General features: G+C 37.8%; 1 protein-coding gene and 1 long non-coding RNA gene across 3 annotated transcripts in view; one reads left to right on the forward strand and one right to left on the reverse strand.

Moving 5' to 3' along the window:
- crp (transcription factor cropped) overlaps positions 1-12830 on the forward strand; it is a 178499-nt gene that overhangs the window by 104207 nt on the left and 61462 nt on the right. The window lies entirely within an intron of this gene.
- Positions 198-1639, reverse strand: LOC105662455 (uncharacterized). Its single transcript, XR_013038432.1, has 4 exons — positions 1492-1639; positions 1230-1397; positions 591-675; positions 198-448 (listed from the first exon to the last, which is right to left on the reverse strand). It is a non-coding gene; the product is annotated as an uncharacterized LOC105662455 (long non-coding RNA).

Here is a 12830-nt window from a genome sequence, read left to right on the forward strand (position 1 = left end):
GAAATCCGGGTTGTATACAGTGAAAATCATAAAGTCATAAAGCAACGGAAGATCGGTGTTTCTTGGCAATGATTGCCGGCGCGACGAGTCAACAAACTCATTGACTTTCTTACGCAGCGCCACGTGGACCAACTGAGTCATTGATTATTCGCGCGATCTTTCCTCCTTTCCCCTCGCAATTTGCAGATTGTACAAACTCGTTACGACAGCCCATGGTGCCAAGTTTCTTCGACGCACCTCTCCACGCGAAATCCTTTTGATACCTGGCCGACAAACGCTCGGAGAATTTTAACACGGTCATCGTTGCCTCACTACGGTCATTGGAAAAGGAAAGTTTCTTCTATTTCGTATATCATTCACCGACTTTCTATTTTTATTTATCTTCGTCGCACTACCGAAATATGACAGTTGTTTTGTGGAGAAGAGTAGAAGTTGCGGAGACGTACACCTGTGTGTATATATGCATAAAAATTAATATATATTAATGTGTACAAATATTAATGTTTATTGATGTGTATAAATATTGATCTGTATTAATGTGTATATATATTAATATCAAACAGAAAAATGATAGGAGAAATGTTACCTACATGAGTTTTGTGTTAGTGACGCTATTTTGAGGTTATTTTGAACATTCGTATGTTCTATACATTGTTGCCCACCTGTCTCGTGTAACTGAATTCAAAAAATTCATCAAATCTAGATGAATCAATAATTTCATTAATATGTAGTTCTATTTTAGTAACAGAAACTGCCCAACACAATAAATAATATACTGACAACTTACACAATTTCACATTTTAATAATTGTACCAGTATAAACACGAACAGCAAGTATATGTCACCGGTCAAGTGTTAAAATGTCAACTTAACCTTCATTTTTATCTATCGAATTCATACTAATGTTTTACATTTTACCTTTTACGTTTTATCAAAACACTGCTACATAATGATAAATTACGTAATAAACTATTTTATCTTTCATAGTTTCATTTATGCGAGGTTAACAAAAACCTTTGATGAGCAAGCGATGCATTTAAATACATCGAGAAAAAAGTTAACATAACCTGAAAAGTGGCCGGAGATTTGGCGCGCATGCGCGTAACCCGGCATTCCGCGCGAACGAGATTCGCGATAATGCGTGCCAGCTGCGCATTGTTATGTCACCGTGATATCTCACTCGCTACGAAACCGGCCGGCGAATTATTTACACGCGGGCTTTTACGTACCTGTTCACGAAATGGCATTGTTTCGATCCTGATCCTTGCATGGACGTTCTCTCTTTTGTCTCTTTTCGCAGAGAATTTGGTGATTGACGTAGCTGCGGACTTTGAACTCTCGGTCCAGACTCTACGCATTACAGGTAGTTTGGGAAACAAGTGATTTATTTGTACCTGCTGTTTCCGTTACATTATGAAGTAACAATTAATGTGTAATGTCTAATAATTAATGTGTAAGTAATATAATAATGTATTCATCTGTATTTAATACCGTAAAATGAATATGCAAATAAAAGTGAATTTCGAGTTTGTATATTGAACAGTGCGAATAGTGATTATCGTTATAGGTTAATACTCTCGCTTCACACTGTCACACACCCTGTCACATGTCACACTGTATAATATTTAAAAAGTCGTTGAATATGATTTTTAGAAACAGTTATACGATGTAGTATTTAAAGAACAATTACTAACAGTAGAATGTAGAAAGCAATTACAGGTGAAATTACAATGGATAGTGAAGAAATATTTTTCGTACGACATTGGATATAACGCATGCGCATTAATAAACTGTACATTCTTATTATGCGCGTATAATTATTGCATATTTATTTTAATGTATTTATTGCATAAACTTGACTGCACATATTTATTGCCTTCGATTATCGACTGCACATGTTTATTACTTCCCGTTATCGACTGCGCATATGTTTAATGTTCAAGATCACACTCAAGATCGTTAATAAATTATTTATGCTCGCAGTAATTGAACTACGATAATGACTATTCCCGATGAATGCCTCATTAATTGCATATTACAAACCCTTTAAATATTTTCTATTTAATTTTATTATAGTTAATAACTGTCTAAGAATAAGCATATACACATCACAACTTTTTAGTATTAAAAATTTTAATTTTAATTTTAATTTTGGTTTTAATTTTTTAATTTTAATTTTGGTTTTAATTTCTCAATTTTAATTTTAATTTTAATTTTAATTATTAAAAATTTTAATATTTTTATTTTTGTTTTTTAATATTTTCTTTTCAAAAACATAATTCTCTAAATACATAAAATATAAAATTTGTTTAATTCTAGAATTCAGAAAGTCTTGCAACGAAATTACTCGGAATTAAAATTTTCTAAAAGACGACGCATCCGATTACAAATTCCCGTTTACGGACGCGCGTTTATTACGTTAGAAACCGGGTTAGAGAACGAACGGTCCACGAATGTAACCGAATACGATACACGAGACTGTTAATCCCGTGGCATCAAAAAATGCGGTAATCAGATAAATCGAAATTTAACGCGTGCGATCCCGATTTAATAGGAAAATAAAACGCTCCTTTTCATGAACGTAATTGAATGGTATTTGTCCGTGTCGCTCCGAAGGTTCTGTTACCTTGGCGAAGCGACTCCTCGCAGTATTTGCGAAATTGAACTGGCGCGACTTTTTTTTCTTCAAGGTCGCATGAAATTTGCATTTTACGAGACACACACCGAGGGTACTTTGTTCGCGACGCGTATGTATATATACCAGCGACTCTGCTTTTCTATGGCACGATATTCAAGATAGGAAATAAAAGTACAAAGAGCGTCTTCGTTTTCATTCTACAGGTAAAAAAACGTGGAGATGCAGGAAAATACGAAATGCGACTCTGGTAGATTCAAGGTGACGATTTAGTAGGTTGTTGCACTCTAGTCGAGATGTTCTTGATGACTACAGTTAATGATGGTCTGATCAAATTTAGAGAATACGTGATTTGGGGATTTCGGGATTTCGGGATTTGGTGATTCAGGGATTTGATGATTTAGGGATTTGGCGATTTAGGGATTTGGTGATATAGGGATTTGGGAATTTAGGGATTTGGTGATTTAGGGATTTGGTGATTTAGGGATTTGGTGATATAGGGATTTGGGAATTTAGGGATTTGGTGATTTAGGGATTTGGGGATTTGGGGATTTAGGAATTTGGGGATTTAGGAATTTGGGGATTTAGGGATTTGAGGATTTGGGGATTTGGGGATTTGGGGATTTAAGGATTTGGTGATTTAGGGATTTGGGTATTTAGGGATTTGGGGATTTAGAGATTTGGTGATATAGGGATTTGGGGTTTTAGGGATTTGGGAATTTAGGAATTTGGGGATTTAGGGATTTGAGGATTTGGGGATTTGGGGATTTGGGGATTTGGGGATTTAAGGATTTGGTGATTTAGGGATTTGGGTATTTAGGGATTTGGGGATTTAGAGATTTGGGGATTTCGAGATTTGGTGATTTAAGTACTTGATGATTTAGGGATTTGGTGATTTGGGGATTTGGAGATTTGTGGATTTAGGGATTTGGGCATTTTGGGCATTTTGGGGATTTTGGGATTTGGTGATTCAGGGATTTGGTGATTCAGGGATTTGGTGATTCAGGGATTTGGTGATTCAGGGATTTAGTGATTCAAGGATTTGGTGATTCAGGGATTTGGTGATTCAGAAATTTGGTGATTCAAGGATTTGGTGATTCAGGGATTTGGTGATTTAGGGATTTGATGATTTGATGATTTGATGATTTAGTGGTTTGGTGATTTAGGAATTTAGAAATTTGGGAATTTAGGGATTTCGGGATTTAGGAATTGTATATTGTATTCAACGAACTTCAAATGTGTAGATTACAATAGTAAGTGAACACAAAATTCAATTGCGATGAATATACGAGTCTCATTTATTAACACTAAAACTACCAACCAGTCAAAATGACTGGTCTCAGATTTCTTATTTTATATTACAAAATTATATTGTCGTGATGTTATGAAAATATCTGTCATATTTTTTTGAGGTAAAAATTAGTTCTACATGTTACTTGATGCTTCAGTATTTATTTATTTCCCTTTTCATTTTATTTTTCATTCTTCGATAAACGAGCATTTAATGTCGGTAGTTCTAGTGTTAAGGATGAACTGTACATCACGAACGTGGCACAATGTTGCACGACAAAGAGTTAAAAAGCTTCCAAAAGAAGCAGCAACCGTTTGAGGGTTGATTTATACTGAACTTAGAAACCACGAGAAAATGGCGAGGCTAGGTTTCGGAAAACGACGCAATCGGAATTGCCGATAAAGGTGCATTAGTTTCCACGATCAAATTGATGGATGATCGAACATCGTCGACCTTTCCAACTTTCACGCCCACGTTGTTTCCATTTGTTGACTTCCGTTTCATTGGCTTCCATCCGCGCGCTAAAGCTATTATTCGTGCAACCCCCGCCCTCTTGAAATCGATGCTTCCGTTTCTCGTCTTCTACCATCGTTTTCATAAATTCGACACCGATACATTATACTACAAAATACGTATATCAAAGCATTCATATATGCCTGTTTCATGTATAATTATCGTGATTTTGTATGATTTATATGATGATTTGTATGTGATGGTGATATGTGGACATGTGTGAGTTTTCATATGTTGTTTATTAAATACAAAAATATAGTAATCAAATATATACATATAATATTTTTTAAAATAAGGTTCAGATTTTAACTCGAAGAATATGTTAACTTGAATTTGTCATTTACTATGATATGTAGACATGTGTGTCCTTTTTTATTGCAAAATATTGCAATAAAATTCAAAGTTTTTCTTTAAAAGCGCTCCATTTCTTCAGTTTTACATATTTTGCACATTTCTGAGGTTTATCTACTAACTGTGAATGTTAGTTTTCGAAAAATTGCCTGCAAACTTGTATCAGACCAATATATCTAAAGCTAGAACCCACGCCGATTCACGAGACGCGTCAAAACACTTCCAGAAAGGATTGTCATAATTCCGTCGCTTTTAAATATTTTTCTAAACAGAAAATATTCTGTAATTGGCAATAGTTATAATAAATTATACCTGAAATGTCGAAAATGCAAAACAAAGGTGTATACAAAAAAATTCACAAATATCAGCTTATTTTCAACTGCCTAAAGGTATTGCCCCCCTTAAAGGTACAAAGTACAAAGTTCGAAGAATATTTTCATCGAAGCCCATGTTTTTCCCTGACTCGATCGAGTTGAGAGGAAATTTGCATTGCATATAATGACGGAAGTTCCAGGGATTCATAAGCTATTCCATGGAGGACAAAGACACGGCCGGTCTCTCCACGATCCTCTCCGTTATTGGTCCGCAGGTGTCTCATTAACGCTTAGCCGTTCGAGCGGCTATCGCGCTAAATGCAAGAAGCACGCGCGCTAAGTGAAACGAACGAGAGACGGTAAACGGGACTGTCCTCGATTATTCGAAGATGGAGGAAAAGTGTTTGCCGAGGGAACGGTGAAAAGGTGCTAAAATTCACGACGGCAACACGCTGGAAACCATCTACGATGCTTTCTGTAGTAACTGTGGCTCTTTGACGATGCTTCCGCCATGCCGCTGTTATTTTCCCTTCCTCGGGTTCTTTGTGTTGGATGAAAGAAAATTAGACATTACCATTTGGAATTCCGTGGTTATTTTTTCTTAGGTACTAGCTTTTGAATTATTGCACTTTAAGGGATTCAAATTTTTCAATTTTCAGCTTGTCAGATTTTTCAATTCTCAATTTGTCAGATTTAAAAAATTTTTCAATTTTCAGTTTGTCAAATTTTTTAATTATTAAATTATCAGATTACAAGGTGGTGATTACATATCACCAATCCATCAATTTCTTAATATTCTCATCTCCAAGACTTGAAACCTTCAAATGAACAAATTCCTAAATCCTTAAGTCTCTAAACTGCCATCAAACCATCAAATATCTAAATTCTCAAACCTCCATATTCCCAAATATGCAAATTCTTAAGTATCCAAATCCCAAATTCCCCAAATTTCAAATTCCCCAAATCCCAAATTCCAAATTCCCCAAATCTCCAATTCCCCAAATTCCAAATTCCCCAATTTCCAAATTCCCCAAATTCCAAATTCCCCAAATTCCAAATTCCCCAATTTCCAAATTCCCCAAATTCCAAATTCCCCAAATTCCAAATTCCTCAAATTCCAAATTCCCCAAATTCCAAATTCCCCAAATTCCAAATTCCCCAAATTCCAAATTCCCCAAATTCCAAATTCCCCAAATTCCAGGTTCCCCAAATTCCAAATTCCCCAGATCACAAATTCCTCAAATCCCAAATTCCCCAAATCCCAAATTCCCCAAATCCCAAATTCTCCAAATTCCAAATTCCCCAAATCTCAAATTCTCCAAATCCCAAATTCCAAATTCCCTAAATCCCAAATTCCAAATTCCCCAAATCTCCAATTCCCCAAATCTCAAATTCCCCAAATTCCAAATTCCCCAATTTCCAAATTCCCCAAATTCCAAATTCCCCAAATCCCAAAATTCCCCAAATCCCAAATTCCCCAAATCCCAAATTCCAAATTCCCCAAATCTCCAATTCCCCAAATTCCAAATTCCCCAATTTCCAAATTCCCCAAATTCCAAATTCCCCAAATCTCAAATTCCCCAAATCTCAAATTCCCCAAATTCCAAATTCCCCAAATTCCAAATTCCCCAAATTCCAGGTTCCCCAAATTCCAAATTCCCCAAATTCCAAATTCCCCAAATTCCAAATTCCCCAAATTCCAAATTCCCCAAATTCCAAATTCCCCAAATTCCAGGTTCCCCAAATTCCAAATTCTCAGATCCCAAATTCCCCAAATTCCCAAATTCCCCGAATCCCAAATTCCCCAGATCCCAAATTCCCCAAATCCCAAATTCCCCAAATCCCAAATTCTCCAAATTCCAAATTCCCTAAATCCCAAATTCCAAATTCCCCAAATCTCCAATTCCCCAAATCTCAAATTCCCCAAATTCCAAATTCCCCAATTTCCAAATTCCCCAAATTCCAAATTCCCCAAATCCCAAAATTCCCCAAATCCCAAATTCCCCAAATCCCAAATTCTTCAGATTTCCAAATATCCTAACTCCCAAATATTCAAATTCGCAAATATCCAAATTCCCAAGTACCAAATTCCCCAAATATCCAAATTGTAAAACCTCTAAGCACACTCCTATCCTACCTCTATCCTGTACCCAACTTGACTAGATTAATAAAAATTAAAAATCTCGATGTGCAAACCCTCTAACACCTCACACCCAGTAGCATTGTGATCCACAAAGGTTCTGAACAGCGCAGGAAAATTCGGTTAATTCAGGTTAATATTTGAGCGTGAACCTATCGCGTGCCATTTATCGATCATTCGCTAGCTGGAGGCCTCTCGCGATCCTCCCGTACGCAATTCCTTGTCCGGACCACCTCTGACTCTCTTTCCTCGTAATCGTCCTGTTCGTCTTATTACTTTTCCTCTTCTTCTACCGCTTCTTCTGCTGTTCTTTTTCTCCAGGCCACGCAGCTCGTTGCATTCCAGAGCCGGCGCGAGTGGAAGGACCTCGCCAAGGTAAGCGGGTCCGTTCTTCTTCGATGTGCTGGTCCCACATAAACGCACACGCGATACACCACGCTCGCATCATCTCTCGGATGCCACGTACGTTTCCCATTGACGTTCCTACGCTGATATGATGCACCGTCCGACCAATCTGGGAGGATGCACCTGCCGAGTTAACCCTCGATTTTCACCGACCGACCATAATACGTGGTCCGTGTCAGGACGGTATTCGGTCATCGCAGGTGGTCCTCGTAAATTTCGATACTTGACCGCCACATTCTTACAACAGTTTCTTTTTACCCTTGTAGTGGCGTTGCTGCACTTTAGATCGCACCACGTGTTACCTTCTTTCGCGAACCTTCACGAGTATTTTAATTAACGTTTAGACTTACATTTATACTCTCTCCAACTGTTTAGACTTACATTCATAAATTAGAAGATTATTGTTTTTATTGTTCTGGTTATTGAATTTGGGTGTTTTACAATTTTCGAGTTCTCAGATGTTTGCAAATTCTTACAATTATTGTATTTGAAAATTTGGCAATTTTTAAGGAAAGTTTGAATGTTCAAAATTATAGGTATTACGTTCTTCAATTTTCTTTATTACCAAATGTTTATTGACAATATTTTATTACTGATCTTCAAGTTTGGAATTTCTGAATTACGAAATCACTTAATTTCTAAATTTGGAAATCCGCAAATTACGTAATTACCACATTTCCTAATTTCTAAGTTTCCGAATCTTCAAATTTCCAAATTTCAAAAATTCCATATTTCTGAAATTCCGAATCTCTCTAGTCCCAAATCCCCCTAGTTCCAAAACCCCCTAGTTCCAAATTTCCCTAGTTGAAAATTCCTCTAGTTCCAAATCTCCCTAGTTCCAAATTCACCTAGTTCCAAATCTCCCAGTTCCAAATCTTCCTAGTTCCAAATCTCCCTAATTCCAAATCTCCCTAGTTCCAAATTCCCCTAGTTCCAAATCTCCCAGTTCCAAATCTCCCTAGTTCCAAATCTCCCTAATTCCAAATCTCCCTAGTTCCAAATTCCTCTAGTTCCAAATTTCCCTAGTTCCAAATTCCCCTAGTTCCAAATTCCCCCAGTTCCAAGTCTACCTAGTTCCAAATCTCCCTAGTTCCAAATTCCCCTAGTTCCAAATTTCCCTATTTCCAAATTCCCCCAGTTCCAAGTCTACCTAGTTCCAAATCTCCCTAGTTCCAAATTCCCCTAGTTCCAAATTTCCCTATTTCCACATTCCCCTAGTTCCAAATTTCCCTATTTCCATATTCCCCTAGTTCCAAATTTCCCTATTTCCAAATTCCCCTAGTTCCAAATCTCCCTATTTCCAAGTGCCTCTTGTCCCAAATCTTTCTAGTTCCAAATCTTCCTAGTTCCAAATCTCCCCAGTTCCAAATCTCCCCAGTCCCAAATCTCCCTAGTCCCAAATCCCTAAAATTCCAGATCTCCAAAATTGCAAATCCCCAAATTACGAACCCCCAACTCACAAACCTCCCAAATCCCCAAATTTCAAAATACCAAAATCCCCACTTCCTCAAATTCCCAAGTCTCCCCCAATCCCTTACTCATAACCCAAAATTTATCTCCTCCGAATCGCGTTAAAATTTAATTCGTCCCAAATAATTTTCGATCGCGAGAGTAACGACAGAGCGTAACTCGTAAGTTTGTCTTTGAACCGATTCTGGCCATTATCCAAACGTGACCACCCAGCACAATTTCCATTACGAGCACGTATGTACACGTACTCGCAAGAGTAACGCGACCGATGCGACAATAAAGTGGCGGAAGTCTAGGAAATCAAATTCGCCGCTGGAATGTGTTCCTCGCGAATAACGCTGACTACACTTTCCACCGTTAGTACACGTCGCGTTGCATCCATGTTAGTTTTAGCTTCGCGTTATATCAAACGATGTAGTCGTTGAGAATCGCCGTTTAAAACGAGCTACGTGTTCGACCTCATCAACGAAACTGTAGCTTCGTTTTAACCAACTTCGTTAACTCTTTTCGTGTAATTGTAACCGAAGAACTTCTATCGCGGGGATCGAATGTTTCGCTTCAAAATGGATATTTTCAGGAAACTTTCAGCCCTTATCGCTACGGACCTTATCCGACTATCGTGTAGACTGTAGAAAATTCACTTGCAAAAATTTCTACCGAAATGCTTATCGGATTTTTAACTTTTAGATTGCGGAATGATATGTTTGCTAATTTGGAGCTTTGCTGGTTTAGGAAGTCGTTTTGAAGTTGAGATGTTTTAGAGTATCAAAGGTGAAGTTACGTTTGTAAATTGTACAATTGCAAATGTACAAATTTGTGATGTTGCTAATAACACAATGAGAGAGTGATGCGAATATAAACATTAATATAAAAAAAAATTTTTATAAAGACTTGCAATGTATAAAGACTTGAAGTGTCTCAAAGTCATCAAACTTCAATGTTGAAAGACTGGTTTTAATTTGGAAACTTATATGCACTTATAAAATTATTTATTATTAATAATAGTATGACAGAAACAAAATAACAAAACATGATGGGAATAAACTTTTTAGTTATTCGTTTTTTACTTCAACTGAAATATTAACGATTCCTCTTATTTTAAGATACAACGTCTTATTTTGTTACAACGTCTGATGTATGACACAAAATGAGGCCACCTGCATACATGATGACCTTTTATGTTTGAGACACTTATTTAATATTGAAAACCTTCTAATTTTGTAGTCTGAGAAACTGATGTTCTTTTAATTGCAAAGTTGCAAATTCCGCCATTTTTAAATGTCCTTAACAAATTTCTTAAATTTCCAAATTATTTACATTCTAAATGTCCAAACTCCTAATGCATCAAAACAGCTTTAAAATCCCAGCGACCCAAAATTCCAAGTTCCCAAATCTCTAACCTTGAAGTACCAGCGTCCCAAAACTCTCTGGATCTTCCTCTCAAGTATCGAAATCCTTGAAATTTCAAAGTCGTTGCAAATTTTGAATTTGCCAAATGTCCAATTTAGCGTCATTCTAAATGTCCAAACTCTCAATGTGTTAAAGCAAGCTTAAAATCCCAGCGACCTAAGATACCAAGTTCGCAAATCTCTAACCTTGAAGTACCAGCGTCCCAAAACTCTCTGGATCTTCCTCTCAAGTATCGAAATCCTTGAAATTTCAAAGTCGTTGCAAGTTTTGAATTTGCCAAATGTCCAACTTAGCATTACTCTAAATGTCCAAAGTCCCAGTGTGTCAAAACATCCACACTTCTAGTGTCCAAACCTTAAAATCCCAGCGACTTAAGATTCCATCACTCTAAATATCCACACTCCCTGTGTGTCCAAACCTTAAAATCCCAGCGACCTAAGATTCCATCACTCTAAATGTCCACACTCCCAGTGTCCAAACCTTAAAATCCCAGCGACCTAAGATTCCATCACTATAAATGTCCACACTCCCAGTGTGTCCAAATCTTAGAATTCCAGCGACCTAAGATTCCATCATTCTAAATGTCCACACTCCCAGTGTCCAAACCTTAAAATCCCAGCGACCTAAGATTCCATCATTCTAAATATCCACACTCCCAGTGTGTCCAAACCTTAAAATCCCAGCGACCTAAGATTCCATCACTCTAAATGTCCATACTCGCAGTGTGTCCAAACTTTAAAATCCCAGCGACCTAAGATTCCATCACTCTAAATATCCACACTCCCAGTGTGTCCAAACCTTAAAATCCCAGCGACCTAAGATTCCATCATTCTGAATGTCCACACTCCCAATATCCAAACTTTAAAATCCCAGCGACCTAAGATTCCATCACTCTAAATATCCACACTCCCAGTGTGTCCAAACCTCAAAATCCCATCGACCTATTTCAAGTTCCCAAATTTCTAACCCTACCAATCTGTAACCTTGCCCACCTCTAACCTTGAAAAGTTTCCCAAACGCAAAGCTACAATTCCCGCCATTCGAAATTCCAGATACGTACCTGCAATCCACGTCGCATGCGGCGCCAGCTCGATCCTTGGTATCGGTAAACATACGACGGTTAGTCGAACGGAATAACCGAGCGTGGCAAAGCTCGTTAATACGGAGAGCGTATCGGTATATATTTCCTCATAAAATTATGTCCATCTAGCTCGCATTATGTCCGCGAAAGGCTCGACTTGTCAGATCCGCATACCTCTCTCGTGAACCTTGACTATTCTGTTTGCAACACCTCACGTTCCTACCTGTCTTTCTTTCCATCTAGAACTCCCTTTCTCCCCCACTTTGTCTATTTATCTCCTATTCATAGCTGCGATCTCTCGATGAATCTGCGCCTCGGCATACCACCAAGCTCTGCTTTCTTTCGCGACTGCAAGGATACTTTCCAGGCCACGGCTGCAGGATACGATCTTCTTATTCCTCATCCTGTCAGAATGAACACGTACGAGGGCGGATTAACCCTCTTGTCTTACGATTTTTCTTCGCAATTGCGTCCATCGCGGCCAACCGTACGCTGATCCCGAGGTAAATAAACCTGATATATGGCGCGGACGATCGCGGACGGTTATTAGGATTCAAGATATTACTTTTACCGAGTCGCTGGCATGTTCTGTTTGCTACGTGGATTAATTGCCATTGGTTTCTCGTTTCTGAGTAATTTGTTAGGGCGATGGAGCTGGGCGTGGTGCACGGAGGCGCACTTTGTGCCCACTGATATTTCTCGAGAATTTCACATTTTTATGTTCTTATATTTCTTAGGTAGATTCTTACATTTACCTAATCTCTATACACACTATACGTACTAGAGTCACCTGAAGAATTTGATCTGACGATCAAAGTTAACTCTTTGTCGTACGCGTTTGTGATGTCACATTTGTCACAATTATGATGTCATATTTATTCTACAATGACACTTGTGATATCACATATGTGACACACACTACAGTTCGAATGTGGCAGACTGAACTTGTATGTTCACTGCAATTGAAATCTGGGATCAATTCACTCTGTGTAATCAAGTATTGCTAAATGCATAATGTACCTAACATTTTGACTTTTCGAGGTTATCTTAACATTAGAGGTATAATTAGCTAGCTGTGTATAAATCTTCAGAAACTTGTAGTTTGAGGGATTATAAGATACGATAGCTATCTAATAATCAACTTGTGAACGATATTTAGCTACTTTACTCAACATCCTCACACGTGTTCTACACGTAACCATATGCACCACATGTGCCAA

The sequence above is a fragment of the Megachile rotundata genome, chromosome 6 (genome assembly GCF_050947335.1).
Source record: "Megachile rotundata isolate GNS110a chromosome 6, iyMegRotu1, whole genome shotgun sequence".
NCBI classification, from domain to species: Eukaryota; Metazoa; Arthropoda; class Insecta; order Hymenoptera; family Megachilidae; genus Megachile; species Megachile rotundata.